At 36.3% G+C, this 14,367-nt stretch overlaps 1 protein-coding gene across 18 annotated transcripts in view; it reads left to right on the top strand.

The window, feature by feature from the left end:
- RFX3 (regulatory factor X3) overlaps positions 1–14,367 on the top strand; it is a 289,026-nt gene that overhangs the window by 19,918 nt on the left and 254,741 nt on the right. For 4 of the 18 annotated variants that reach the window (XM_038527184.1, XM_038527183.1, XM_038527190.1 and 1 more), the window contains 2 exons: positions 12,189–12,256; positions 13,562–13,619. The exons of 3 other annotated variants lie outside the window; for them this stretch is intronic. The gene's annotated coding sequence lies outside the window, so the exon portion shown is untranslated. Of the gene's footprint in view, positions 1–9,391; positions 9,510–12,188; positions 12,257–13,252; positions 13,367–13,561; positions 13,620–14,367 lie in introns of those variants that run through there. 11 more of the 18 variants (XM_038527198.1, XM_038527195.1, XM_038527186.1 and 8 more) reach the window with 7 other exon arrangements.

Genomic DNA, 14,367 nt, shown 5'->3' with positions numbered 1-14,367 from the left:
GTATTGGAATACTTCAAAAATGGTACAAAATATGTAATATAATGTAATATAAAGATGTTTTTAACATATTTAAGCAGAAATTGTGGTGGAACCTTAAACAAACAAACTGTTTGAACTTACATAATTATATATATAATACTTATTTCTAATCCTAGTTCCTGTCATTAAAGGCTGGTTAAATAATTATACTTGCAGATATAACTAGACATGAGGGTCTGAAGTGAGTCAGATGTGCCCACATTTTAGCAACCCATAGGCCAGAGTTTGTTGAACTTGAGTGCCTGGTATTTCTACCATTAAAAATATAAATATATAAAAAATTAGAGAAGCTAAATTTAGTATCATCACTTGTCTGTACTGCCCCCATGTCTATGAAAAAATGTGTGAGCTATAAAAGGTTTTAAAGATCACGTCTACTGTCCAAACCCCTCCCTACTTTTTTATTAAGGAAAAAGGTAAACATATACAAACAGAAAAATTTGATGAAATAACAAAATGAAGTCTCATGTATCCATCAGTCTGCTTTGATAGTAAATGACTCATGGGTAGTTATTGCTTCAGCAATACCTCATTACTCCCCCAGCTATGTTAGTATTTTCCTCACTTTTTACCTTGAAGAAAAACACATTGCAGAGGGAGACAGGCTGGTGCTCACATCGCCAGTCTACTGCTCTGCTTTGCTACGTTGTGTCATCCTGCCCTGTGGATGGAGGGATGGATGAACACAGAAGCACAAAAAGAATAAAGCTTACTTTCCAGACAAGTATCATTTAAAGTTCTGATTTGTGGCCTTTTACATTTCCGGTCTCAGCTTTTGGGGTGGAATTAAATCTAAATCTTCTGAATTTAGTGTAGACCTCACAAAGACAATTTGCTAGGGCTCTGTGAGAGAGTAACATTTATCTCTTTATGAAGATAGTTTAGTTTCTTTTTTTTTAAAGACTTTATTCATGAGAGACAACAGAGAAAGAGAGAGAGAGAGAGAGAGAGAGAGAGAGAGGCAGAGACGTAGACAGAGGGAGAAGCAGGCTCCCTGTGGGGAGCCTGATGTGGGACTGGATCCCAGGACCCCGGGATCATGACCTCAACCACTGAGCCACTCAAGTGCCCCCAGAAGGTTCTTTCTAATAACACTTCCACAATGGGATATCCATTCTCATTTTTAAAATTTTATTCTTTATTTAGCTTCATTGCCTTTTAGTTAATAGTGCCTGGCAGGATTCTAAGTATTTGGTATCCAGTTTAGAACTTTGATTCTTTCAGAGCAGATTGTTTCAGTATGATTTAACTACAGATAACTAGTAGCTGGCCAAGTAGTAAGTAGCTGCTTTAAAAATGCACACATTTGCTCAATACATACCCTGTGAACAATACTCATAAGTAGAATCCAGTTTTAGTAACTTTGTTAATTACTGTGTATGTGTGTGTACTTGTAGTGGGTGTGTGTTTTCATGTTCTTGTTTGGGAAAATCCATTTTTCCTACTTTTAGAAAGGTTTTCATGTATTAGGTACTGCGGCTTTAGAAGTAAGTTAAAACTTTCTTATCCTAAATGAGAATTGGAAAATATTCAAACGACTTCATTGTAAAACTGAGTCTTCAAGTTAACTAATCAGTTGGTTTTTACATCATAGATGTTACTGATAATTGCTGCATTTGAGAATGTTTTCTGTGTTGCATGCACATCTTACGAATTAAGGATGGATCAAGGAAGATAACGTTATTCAATATAAAAGTCTCATGTTTGTTCTTTCTTTTTTTCCCACATGTGTGAAATGAGTCCCATTTTTCTCCCTGCACATTTTCTTTCAATGATCTCTTTCTAACACATTCTTCTCTCTCATCCTTACTCTCCCTTTCCTCCCATTTGCTCTGTTCTGCTCTGTTTGGCTTTACTTAGAGGCTGTTTCAGTTCTCAACCTTGTTAGCCAACCCTTTCTCTTAATGCCCCAGTCTCTGTTCCTCGGTCAGATGCTGTCTTTCCACCCCTTGGTCACGTCGGTCCTCCTTTATTACTGGATTCTTTGTCTTTCTTTTTTGGATAGTTGTTCTGCATTCCTCTGTTTGTTGTTTCTGAGTACTTTAGAAAAAAATAATTAAATTCCTTTACTCTGCTTTTTGTGGTGTGTAATGAGAAGAAATAGAAACAACTCTTGAAGGACAAGTGGCTCTTTAAAAAAGAATATGGTTAGTGCAGTCGACAGATTATTTTAAAAAGTGCTCCCAGTTCAGAGTAGTTAGATAGAGGGGCTAGATATTGCGACAGGTATAGAGAAGACGTTGCCTGGCTTTTTAAAAAAAAATATTTTTAACTTGCCAAAGTTGCAGGCAGTGTTCGTATAGCCAAAGTGTCCTTAGAAACTTGGATAAATTTTCATAGGTAAGGCGATTATTGTAAAATCATACATTATTTTTATTTATCTTTATGGTCTTTGGTATTTTATAGCTTCATCTATTTTTGTCTTCAAATACTTTCTGGAAAAGGCCTATCAAATATTAGTACATAAAAGTGAATACAGTTTTTTTCTCTTGAAGTAGAGAGAAGCTTTCTCTTGTACTCTGCCCACTTTTCAAAGATTTTATTTATTTATTCATAGAGACAGAGAGAGGGAGAGGCAGAGACACAGGCAGAGGAAGAAGCATCTGCCCAGTTTTCAAATTATTTTTTCACACAATTGGGTGGTGGTATTTTATTGATAGACTCTGCTATCTTTTTTCTTCTCATCTACATTCAAGTAATGCCATCTAATTGTAGTGAATTTCTGTGAATAACTTCTTGTTAATCTGCCAAGTTCTAGAATGTACATATGATAGAATAGATATGGAATTAATATGGAATTATTACTGACCAAAAGGGGTGAAAGAAAAAACAAAAAAATTACGTGTTTTTTAATAATAAAATGAAATTTGGAATTTCTTCAGTTTCTCACTGTTTTTTTTTCTGTTACTGTTGTATTTGTTTTTTTGTGGCCCGGGGATGTGGGGAGAATGCCATTTAGTATTGTTGACTTCAATACATCTGGATTGCTAAGTTTATTTTTCTATTATTGGAGTTTATGTAAGTCACACACACACACACACACACACACACACACACGTTTTTTAAAATCAAAGTTGAAGTTCCTTAGTACGGCTTTTTTTTCTCCCCTGAAACTTTCTCCGTTCATTTATATCCATTATAACCTTTTAGGGGACTATATGGAAATAAAAACTTGGGGATGGTAGGTGGTATAATTGAAATGTAGATCATAATCTGTTCTTTGTTTGTTTTACCAAATTAGTTAGGGATTCTGAGGATACATTTTGAATATTTGTGTATGTTTAGCATTTTGTTCCTTTGTCAGAAATCTCTCAGTGTGACTTGTTTTTAATAGGATGTGTCTTGAATTGTGGGCCAATCACTCTTGAAAAGTATTAAGCCCTTTAAGCACACTGGTCAGACTCCTAGAGGGAAGCCTACAGGTTTATTAGCACTCCTTAGCCTGAAAGCACAGCATACCCTTGTATGTTGCACAGCAACAGACTCCTAGCAACCCTAATAGATTGAATTTCTAAGAGTGACCGGGCCGGATGTAATAATAAAGCAAGAGGTACAAACAGTTGTCATGGTTTTCTTTTCACAGTAAGCTAGTTTGATTTGGGGAAGCGTACCCTTTCAAAAATGGGCAAACTTCATATAAAACTACTACTGTTTGTGCAGAGGACTTCTGATATTAAAATAGCAATAATAGTACCAAGTTTAAAACGGTACTGTTTGCAAAAAATAGTATGCTTAATAAGAAGGTAAAAGGATTATCATGTAAAGAGGTTTTCAGGGAATTATTTTTTTTAAAGACTTTTTAGCGATAGACTTAAAATTGAGCTATGGTAGAATAGTTAGGATGAATGTGCTTTTTTTAAAAAAAAAAAAAATCATGTTCGTGTTTCCTCTCTCTGAGATCTGCTGTTTTAGTTTTGCAGCAACTCTTTGTTTTTGTTTGCAACTTAGGTGCATATGCATATAAAACTGAAACTCATGGTAATTTACAGTTTATTTTAAAAAACACTATTTGAACACTGTATAAACAATGTTTTTTGAAACTGAACTAATAACTGATGAAGCAGAGGATATTGAAGAGGAATAAAGTAGTAAAATGTGCAGTCCTCCACAGTGACAGTAAAAGTGTCTGTGATATTCCTAAAGGTGTAATATTGTGCTATAACTTTGTCAACATTTCTCCTGTGTATTCTTTAGTATGTGTTTGCTTATGCAGCCATGAAAAAGAGATTAATTTGGGTGCATTCATAACCTGAAACAGGATGCCTCCATCAAAAGAAACAGATCCTCATGTAGCTGCTGGAGTTGGGAGTGTGGAGCTACAGCCTTTGACAGCAATAAGCTGTAAATATACACACATGCTAATACCCTTGATTTGTTCATCTTTTGTGTCAGCATTTGGGAAAGATTGTTAAAGTGGCAGTTATAGTAAAGACTGGCAATTACAGTAAAGAGCAGAAATTAGGTATTTGTGACCTATTATATTTCATTAAAAGACTTCCTTATTAAAATGGCACCGCTTACGCTGATTACTTGACAGCTGCCCTAAACAGATTAGAAAATACACAGCTTCAGCTAAAGGTAAAAACCTCTTAAGCAAGCACATGGCATAGAACAAGTACATGGTATACAAACTATTTTTTTTAACAATAAATTTGCTTTAGGTATAGATGTTTATCAGTGATGAAGTGGCGTGTTCTTTTGCATTTCTATAATAATAGCTTACCAGCAGTGGTATTTTCCCATTTACGATATTTTACTACCCCTAATATTATACCTAATATAAAACCTAATATTATACTAGCTTTCTTACTAGATGACCTTCTTATGTGGCATCATAGATCCAGGGATCAGTTTGGCATCACCAGAGCGGCTTATTTCTAATCGATGAATTATTATTATTCTGATCCAATGTAAATACTTCCTTTACCAGGCAGAACTCAAACTTTTGGAAGTTTTAGCACTAGATTTTTAATTTCTGAAATGTTTTTAATGTTCTTCATCCTCTAACATGCCAATAGAGCCACCATAAGTTTAACACTTGAATTTAGGCATCACTTTCACAGGATTGAATTGTTTGGTTTTCTAGAGAAAAAATTATGATTGTGGCTATTATTCATCTTTCTGAAATTTTACTGCTGCTTTATTTTGTGTTTTACATAGTAACCATGTGACACTTTGTAGTACCATCCTATTAGTGATTCTGAATTAGAGTTTAGTAGTTAAGTAGCTGACCTGCTACACATTCTAACCATTAATGACTTTGTCCCTGATCTTCTACCTTGTGAAGCCTGGATATGCACTGTAGTTCTGTCTGTGAGCGTGAGATCCCAGCTCACTCTTAAAGACTCAACACAGGTTCAATATGAAGCAGATTTGTGGGAAGATTACCTTTCTCACCTAATCTTGAATATAGATGTTTGTCGGGACTGTCACAATATTAGTAGAAGGTGGTTGTAGTACTTGCATGGAACTGTAAAATTTCCCCAAAGACCCAAACTATAGTATGTGAGACAATCATATGCTTATTCCACCTACACAGATACCCAATGACTACTTACGTCTTTATTTTAAAAAATACCTGATATGTGTTGTGTGAGGACTATCAGCTTGAAAAATTGTTAAGAAAAGGTGTGTGTCCTAGTCTTTTGAGTAGGAAAGACCTGAGTTCAAGTTCTGATGTTGTCATTTGATAGCTAATTATCCTTAAACTTAGTTCTTAACTACTAGGATCTCAGACTTTTTATATAAATATGGGGATATTATCTATTCAGTTGGGTTATAATGAAAAAGTGAAAGCTAAAATGAGATAAGTATGTCTGGAGAAGTTGGCAAAACGGTCCAGAATTAGCACTCAAACTGTGGTAGCTGGTATTGTCATTAGCTTAGCTCACTCTTTGTGGTAGGGTGTGAAGAAGGTTTTACAGAAGAAGGTGGCTGCTGAAAATAGTCACATGAAACCGGGTATAATTAGAAACAAAATTGTTTTCAAAGAGAGATATTAGGCACCATATATTTTGTTAAGTCATTGTCAGTGTTGGTCAGTGGGTGGGAATGTTTTAAGCTTTTATAAAGTGACCCCTCTTCACAGAATCAGTTCTTGGGGCAGGATCTTTAAAGATTGCAAGAGCAACAAATGATAGGAACAGTACGCCGATGGATGAAATAACTTATTCCCTGCACAAATGGTAGAATTTAAAGACTAGAGCAAATGTATTTATTTTAGTGAGTATGTAGAACAAGCCTTACATCATTCTAAACATTTAGCCTGTCTTCAAATTCTTCTTCCATGTAAAGAATTTTAAGAGAAGAAGTGAGTAAAGTGCCCAGTCCTGTGTTAATACTTTACATTGTTGATACAGGAGAACTGAAAATGAGTATAAGTACCTGCTGCTAAGTAGTAAGGCAACAGCAGAATCACATAAAAACCTGATTACCTTTGCTACTTTGTGGCCTCCCCCTAAAAAATGTTCAACATGCTCACCGTTGATTTATGAAATAGAGCTTACATTTTAATGTATTCTGTTGTTGCTAAAGGGACCATAAGGCATTTAATTTAATGAGAAGATAATATTTTCAAAAGAATTGAAGTGGTTTGAAATTGAATGGTTTGAAGTAGCTAGTGGAATTAAACTGGTTTAGGCAATGGCTATCCTGTTTCAATTCTTTGAAGAAGGTAATTTCAGCCTAAGATTAAGGAGAGGAGGAGGTACAGAACGTGCTTAATGCTTAATGTTGCCTTGATATTTTAAGAGGGAGAATACCAGACTACAGTGATACTTAGAGCCAGGGAAAAATAGCACTTAATGTCACGCAGATACAGTCTTTCAGATAAAACCACTAGCTGTTAACCAGTAGTTCTGCTAATTTTAAATCCATGATTTTCCCCCCCGAGTATGATTTATGTGCTTACGCTGTTAAACTGTTTAATGATACCAGTTTTGAAGAATTAAATATTGCTAAAAACATTAAATTGGGAAGTTTTAAATTTCAGAATCAAATGAAATAGAATTCTGTTCTGATAGAAGCCATTGTTTGACATCAGTGAATATGTGACTCTGACTTATCATCTTGTACATAAGGTTCAATTGTCCACTTGTAAAAATATAGAACATAATTGTACCTTTTATGTTTAACTGAATATTATGTCCAGCTCAGTGAAGATTCATACATTAGCTTCATAAATATTCTTTCTGCATAGAATTTTTTCTCCTACAAATGAAGAAATTTTCATTTGATCTTTTTCACGTCTTTTTCTTCCTTGATAATCTTACCACCTTGAGTTGTTGAATTGAGGAGCTATAGTATGTGTACATATATATATACATGTAAATATATACACACATGCATATGAAATAGCATAAACTTGCTTTTCACTGCAGTCTAGAGTTAGAATTATTCACATTGAGATAATTGCTGGGTGAGAAAAAAAAACAAAAAACAAAACTACGACACTAGTCCAAACTCAGACTATTAGTGAGGCCTTCTCACAGTAAAGTGTTTTATGCAAACTGTATATGGTACATGAACACTGCTCAGAGTATGAATGGAGCACACCTAGGGACACCAGCCCCAGGAGGTCCTTCCTTTTAAACGAAATGTCTTTGTGAGACTGCATTTTCTTAACACATTCAACCGAAACAGCAGATTGACTGCAGAAGTGGATGTGAGTAGCCAGTTGTCCTCTATGAAGGAAGACATTCAAAGACGTTTATTGAAATGTAAAACAGAGCTACTCTTCTCATTAAGTCTATTTTCTTTTGGAAAATTTAGATATACTTCATAAAAATAAGTTTGTTAGGATATAATGGTTTTATCATAATTTTTAAATTAATAGTTACTACCTTTCCCTATTTTATTTTCTAGTATGATGACTGAGTAGATAATTAGTGACTGAAGCTTATTATTACCAGCTCGAGAGGGAGTCCACGTTGCTCATCTCTTAACACCACATTCAGATGTCACATTGTTAGCTTGAGACTAGCCATGTTGGGTGTATTTACACTATGGAAATGAGCAGAAACTATAAATCTGGCTTTTTTTAAGGGGTGTGTGTGGAAGGAGAACTGACAAACATTTACCCGTGCCCAAGTAGATATGATACACAGAAACCAAAGTTCTTTGGGGTTCTCAAAAGATTTAAGATCTAAGTGAGTTCCAGGGTCAAAAATTCTGCTTATCATAAAAGAGCTGCTGGTAATTACTATGCAAACTTAGCACCAAAGCCCATGCTAATATACGATCGAAGCAGGTTTTCAGCCAGGTGCTGTGGCTTCTTTAGAGGCACTTTACCAGCCTCTCCTATGCTGCTTTCCAACAAGATTAACTCTATGAAGGGATTTGAAGCCAAAAGATATGTCTTATCCTTTGTGGTTCCTCCCTTCTCATCCCCACCGTGCTTAGCACACGGTTTAGTTACTTTTTAATAAAGACCGTCAGTACTTTGGTGGTTCACAAAAATGGGGATTCACAGAAACTGGTCTGGAGTAATTTTAGAGAAGTCTTCAGGAAGGAGGGAAGACATGAGATGGATCTTGAAGGTTGCCTGGGTGTATTGGCTGTGAGAAAGGAGTCAAGCATGTGCTAGAGGTAGAGGCAGGTATGATTTTGGTGTGAAGAGTTTCTAGGGAAATAATGAAGCAGATGGAGTGGAAAGGAAAATCAGGCTAAGAATTTAGAACTTAATTGGACAGAGTATAACTGGACAGTGTTTATTTTTAAAGTAGATCACTGTGAAGGTAAAAATGGTGCTTTAGGGAAATGAATCTGGCAGATCTGTGTAGACGAGCAGGGAGTGGGTCTGAAGCCAGGTAAACATCTCATAACCATCTAAAAGGAAGTACAGAATGAAGAAAATGGGCTTTTAATTCAGAAAGACCTTGGTTAGAATCCTTCTTCTGCCACCCTGTTACTTTCAATTCATTAAGATCTAGATAACTAGCCGGGGTGGGATAGGGGGTTGATTGTAGGTATGAAAGAGTTTGTTATAGATTAGATGCCCCTACTATGCTAGGCTCTTCAGTGAGAGATACTATTCATGATCCTTTTACTACTACTACTTCTGCACTACTGTTATAAGGATTGATGTTTGATAGGTTATAATGAAGATTGGAGATGGGGACTTTTCAGTGGAAATAGGTTGTGGAAACCTGTCCCATTCCTAACACGGGTGTAAGAATAAAATGGAAGCTCACTTGTTAGAACATACTTCAATGTTGCAGATCGGCTATATTAAGTAAAATATGCTCTTACCTCCTAATTTGACCAATACAACTTTATAAGGAGATGGATGACCATTTGGAATTCTCAGATTTTTTAGGAGCTCTGTTCTAGAACTTAGTGGCAAAGGGAGAACTGGTCTTCTGTCACTTTGTCTTGTCCTGTAGTCTGCCTCCTTTCCCCTATCTCTTAGGCTCCTTGTGGTAGCATGTCCTCCTTGCAAGCTATTTCTTGATCACCTCTTGGGCCTGGAGGTGGGTATGCCTGCATCTCCATCTGTCATGGGGTTGATTGTCTAGAGCTCTGCAAGGGAATTCAAGTCCTAGTAATTTGCCTAGGTAGAGTCCAGAGGAGGCAGAGAGGATGGCCCTGGGCCGAGCAGATTTCTCATGTTATGCGGAAGTATCTGGCCAGAGGTAAAAGTGCAAAGCCAGGGCACTGGCCCCCTTAGCCTGAATCTTAGGGTAGTGCTGGACTGGATTATCTGACATGAATGATAGATCAGCAGGATGTGTTTACTAATTAGTTGTGGGGCATGAGAAAATGAGAGTAAGAAAGGTGAGATTACTGGGTTGCAGGAAAGGTATAAAGGACAGTAAGTAGGAGCAGATGAGATGGGGCCTGGGTGCAAAGTAACTGGCTGACCATTGTATCCTGCAGAACCTTATCAGCTTCTAGCATGTCACCAGGTTGCGTGGTAACGACTCAATAAATGTTGAAGGGCAAGATGAAGTTATTTGAATAGCTGTGTGAGAAGTAAGACATAGAATATAGAAAGAAATAAGGAAGATAAGTTCTTGTGGGGCCAGTGTTAGAGCTTTGAGGGAGGAAGCATCTTGCTGTGATTGGCATAGTAGTGGGTGAGCTACTTATGTGTCAGGACCATGTGCATCTAATATTTGTATGGGTGGGACCTAGCATAGCTGCAGTTCTTTTTAAAATGAATAATGGGGGGAATCCCTGGGTGGCTCAGCGTTTTGGCGCCTGCCTTTGGCCCAGGGCACGATCCTGGAGTCCCGGGATCGAGTCCCGTGTCGGGTTCCCGGCATGGAGCCTGCTTCTCCCTCCTCCTGTGTCTCTGCCCCCCCCTGTCTATCATGAATAAATAAATAAATAAGTCTTTTAAAAAATGAATAATGGAATAACATATGAGAACAGGCTTTAAGAAACAAATTGGAGGGGGCGCCTGGGTGACTCAGTTAAGTGTCTGTCTTTAGCTCAGGTCATGATCCCAGGGTCCTGGAATTGAGCCCCACTTTGGGCTCCCGGCTCTGCCTCTCCTCACCTGCACCTGCTCATGCTCTCTGTTGCTCTCTCTCTCTCTCAGATAAAGAAATAATAAATAAATAAAATCTTAAAAAAAGAAACAAATTGGATTTTAAGTTTAAAAGTGCTCAGTGGCAAACACAAATTTGCATCATCAGTGAACTGTGATGATGGCTGAAGAACTTGTGATTATTTGAGAAAGGAAAAGATCCTGAGCACTTATGTTCCTATCAGATGAGGGGGTGAAAGGTGTTCAAAGAGGACATTCTGCTTGCCACCTGTTTGAAGAGGAGTAGAGGACACAGATGACTGTAGATGAGCTTGAATTTTCTAACTTGATACTTACTTAACAAGTTAGGTATCAGGGAGGGTCATTGGAGAAGAAAAAAAATTAAAGGAGCCAGTAGAGTTATTGTAGAAACATCTAATTGTACGTACATAGAACTCAGTCTCCTTGTGTTCAAAGTTGTTATGTTTAGTCACTTAGTTTATAATATCTGTGTGTAATACGTCATCTGAGAAAATATCCTGTATTTCATAATGACAATAAAGTAACAGGAATAGCTGATAATAGGGTTAAAATTGCCAAGTTCTTTTTGAGAACTCTGGTGTGTTAATTAGTGTAGATTATTGCACTTTTGCTGTATCTGACTCATAATCGACTAAATACACAGCAAACACCTGTGATTATTTTCGTGATCCTTGTCTTGTTCAAGTAACCCTAAATATGTGTATTTAGACTGTTGCCTGTTCATATAGACTCAGCTGTGCCTGTTTTCTGTGTTAGTTTTCTAGGTTTAATGGACCAACATAAAAATTTATGGCAACTGTCACTTAATGTCATCTTTACCCTTAAAGAAAAAAAGAAAACAAACAAAACTAGATCATGCCAGGCAGCTATGATGTTGTTTATGGTTGACTACGTGATCAGATATACTCTTTACTAAATTGATCTCTGATACCATGGGTCAAATTTAGAGCAAAAAAGGTATGAACATATATAATAAGCAAATACACTTAAGTACATGTTTGTATTTCAGTGTTACCCTAAAGTTACTTTATTAGCAAATCATTAGTTTAAAAGTTTTCTTGCCTGTTCTCTCCTGAGCTAAAGATTTTAAAAAATTTTCATAAACTGAATAATCATGTGTTTCTTAATCTCTTCAGCTTTGTGACCTGTTTATCCATTTTTTTGCTTGTTTTTTTTTAAATGTTAATTATTTTGAAGGAATGAACAGAGGTATGTTAGCTGCTAATCCATTCTTACTTTTGCTTTCTTCCTACAATAAGTTAGCAAGCTGATTCTCAATCTGTTTGGTCTCTTTGCCTCACAATTTAGAAGTACAGATTGTTTCAAAGAGTCCTCCTCTCCATTTTTTCTCCCTCACTTATATTTTTCCTGATTATTAGAATAATGTGTTTATTCTTAGAAAAATAAAAGTTCTCTCTCCTTGCCTGTCAAGTCAAAACAATTTCTTTTTTGGCTAAATAGGGAACTGAAAAACATAGATTATAGCCATGCAAAGAAATACTTCAAAAATAATTCAGTTATATGGCAATTACTATTTATCCACAGACTCAGTAATTTGAAGTAATTACATGACTTGTAGATAGCAAAGAATTTATTTTTAATGTTAATCTAATTCTCTTTGCTTTTAATATTTTAGGCCCCTTGATCATTCTGGCATTTTATGATAGAGAATACATTGAGTTTGGCTCATGGAAAGAATATGAGGTAATTGATCACACGTTGCCTATAAATTATGAACTATAGGTATACAAAGCAGAGTATTGTAATGTATCTAATATGGGGTCTCATGTCCCAACCTTTTTCAAGAGCTGTTTTTCTATATAAGATTTTAGGATAGGTTATTTTTCTCTCTTGGTGGCTGGCTATAGTTAATGTGGTGAGGAACTTTATTTTCTTTCATTGCTTGTATATGTTTAAGACAAAACTGTTCCTTCACATTGTTACCTGGTTATTCTTTATTTATTTATTTATTTATTTATTTACTTACTTATTTATTTGTTTGTTTGTTTGTTTGTTAGTTAGTTAGTTAGTTAGCTCACTCTTTCCCCGATGTGGGGCTTGATTGAACTCATGACTCCGAGTCCCACACTGTGCCCACCGAGTCACCTGAGTGCCCTGGTTGCAGTTATTTTTAAATGCTTTGTATAGCTTAGCTTTCTGTGGGGCTATGGAAGGCACAAAAGAACCCCTCTCACTTTCCTACCTCCTCAGCCTGCCCCAAGTGGGATTAAAGGCATGTTGTATTAGAAATGTACGATAACACACACAGTTTATTGGGAAATGGTAAGGAAGGACATCGAAGCTCTGGCAATATGAAATTCTAGGTGCTGCTCAGGGTGGTTTACTGAGAGCACAAATATGAGACTGTTCGTTTTTTTCCCACTCTTTTGTTACCCATGTGTCACCCTGTATGGCGTCTGGGTTTTTGCATTCTTTTTTTTTTTTTTTTTTTGGTTTTTGCATTCTTAAATGGCAGTCAACTGAAGTGCAACTAAATGCCACATGCATTTCCATAGTTGTTTCATAGATTAACAAATATCAAGCCTGTATCAAAGCAAATTCAAATTAAAGATGGTAAAATATAACAGCTATTATGAAACACAGCCTGTGACATGGTGGCATGTGGGTCAGTAGATGTGGGCTAACATGGCTAACATGCTGCTGATGTCATAATTCTTCTACTCAATAATGGGTTGGTTATGTAGGAAGGTGCAGGGGTTGGTATGCGAACTTCCGCTTCTGCTACAACAGTACTTTAAAGAGAGGCCTTCCATTGGCATTCAGAAAGGTGAAAAGAGCAGGGGTAGGGGTCAGGTGAGTGGTGGGGACGGACATCAGAGGGATAGCATGGAGTCTGAGTATGTACATGTAAGCCATTTGTCATCATTGGTCTTTGAGATTATGTTTGCACCCAAATTACTTCCTTAAATTTCCACTTAGTTGAAATGCAATTGCCAGCGCATTCAATATGATAAAACATTGCTATTTTAATATTTCTTCAATCTTCAGCTTCTGTGGGAAGATAATCACACAATCTACTGGTTAAGAGAACCAGGATTCAAGAGAAGTAAGCTGGAGCTGTATCCTTCTTCTCAATCCTGTGGTTTTAAAAAGCTTTCTACAGGGTGCATCAGAAATTCTCCTATACATTTTCCAATTTTTTTTATGGATATAAGGTTGCAAGAAAAATGAATTGGATAGTTTTCTGTCTTAAGGCCTTCATAAAATGATATAACAAAAAATTGTACATTTGTGTGTAGGAGTTACAATTCAAGAGCTATTATAAGCTCTGCCACAGTTAGTGTATTTAAAGAGTACCTACTTTCTCAAATAGTATCTTTAGAGAAGTCTTTACAACTTTATCATAAATCTCAAGCTATTTGAGTTATTTGTATTAAATAACTGAATTTGATATTTTTCCTTACTATTCAGTTTTCATGATTGTGGACATCTGATATGGTCATTAATATCATACCTAATAATTGTGAAAACTAGTATGGGCCTGGAGAAAAGAGTTTTCCAAAGTATACTTGTACTAAAAGTGCTTACAAATAAGGTTTATTAAAACAGCTTAGAGGACATTTAAAATAACTAATAGGTGTGTCAGTGGAGTCCTTCCCTTGGAAAGTAGTGGGAGATGAATTTACCTTGAGTTATCCTGAGAAGCAGTGGAGAACAATTCTATGTGAGTCTGTTCTTCCCAGTTTTTTTCCTTTTAATCCAATTTTTGGACCTCCTTTCACTTTGGTAGACCTGAACGTCTTTATTTTATGTGAAACAAGGAAGTTGCCTTGGGAATGGGGTGTAGTAGGAAG

Source organism: Canis lupus, chromosome 1 (assembly GCF_011100685.1).
Source record: "Canis lupus familiaris isolate Mischka breed German Shepherd chromosome 1, alternate assembly UU_Cfam_GSD_1.0, whole genome shotgun sequence".
NCBI classification, from domain to species: Eukaryota; Metazoa; Chordata; class Mammalia; order Carnivora; family Canidae; genus Canis; species Canis lupus.
Note: the sequence above shows the minus strand (reverse complement) of the source record. Positions and strands in the feature narration are given on the sequence as shown.